Genomic DNA, 954 nt, shown 5'->3' with positions numbered 1-954 from the left:
AGGCTCCTCAACCGGTAGTCCTGAAGAAGAGGACTCGGCGGCCTTCTTAGGCTCCTCAACTGGTAGTCCTGAAGAAGAGGACTCGGCTGCCTTCTTAGGCTCATCAACCAGTAGACCTGAGGAAGACTCAGCTGCCTTCTTCGGCTCATCAACCAGTGGACCTGGAGAAGAGGACTCGGCTGCCTCCTTCGGCTCACCAACTGGTAGATGTGGAGAAGAGGACTCGGTTGCTTTCTTAGGCTCATCAACCAGCAGGCCTGGAGAAGAGGACTCAGTTGTTTTCTTAGGCTCATCAACCAGCAGGCCTGGAGAAGAGGACTCAGTTGACTTCTTCGGCTCATCAACTGGTAGAAGTGGAGAAGAGGACTCAGTTGACTTCTTCGGCCCATCAACAGGTAAACCTGGAGAAGAGGACTCAGTTGTTTTCAGAGGATCATCAACCAGTAGACCTGGAGAAGAGGACTCAGTTGCCTTCTTCGGCTCATCTGGTAAACCTGGAGAAGAGGACTCAGCTGTTTTCATAGGATCATCAACTGATAGACCTGGAGAAGAGGACTCACTTGACTTCTTAGGTTCATCAACTGGTAGACCTGGAGAAGAGGACTTGGTTGCTTTCACAGGCTCATCGACTGGTAGACCTGAAGAAGAGGACTCGGTTGCTTTCATAGGCTCATCAACTAGTAGACCTGAAGAAGAGGATTCGGTTGCTTTCATAAGCTCATCTACCGGTAGACCGGGAGAAGAAGTCTCGCTTGTCTTCTTAGGTTCATCTACTGGTAGACCTAGAGAAGAGGACTCGGCTGCCTCCTTCCGCTCACCAACCGGTTGACCTCGAGAAGAGGACTCGGCTGCCTCCTTCGGCTCACCAACCGGTAGACCTGGAGAAGAGGACTCGGCTGCCTCCTTTGGCTCACCAACCGGTAGACCTGGAGAAGAGGACTCGGCTGCCTCCTT

At 52.3% G+C, this 954-nt stretch overlaps 1 protein-coding gene across 3 annotated transcripts in view; it reads right to left on the bottom strand.

Annotated features, from left to right (window-relative positions):
- Window positions 1-954, bottom strand: part of PTPRZ1 (protein tyrosine phosphatase, receptor-type, Z polypeptide 1) — a 152,230-nt gene that overhangs the window by 40,185 nt on the left and 111,091 nt on the right. The window lies entirely within an intron of this gene.

This window comes from Condylura cristata, unplaced genomic scaffold (assembly GCF_000260355.1).
Source record: "Condylura cristata isolate star-nosed mole 26May11 unplaced genomic scaffold, ConCri1.0 scaffold00005, whole genome shotgun sequence".
Classification (NCBI taxonomy): Eukaryota; Metazoa; Chordata; class Mammalia; order Eulipotyphla; family Talpidae; genus Condylura; species Condylura cristata.
The sequence above is the reverse complement of the archived record's forward strand: the minus strand, read 5'-3'. Positions and strand labels throughout refer to the sequence as shown.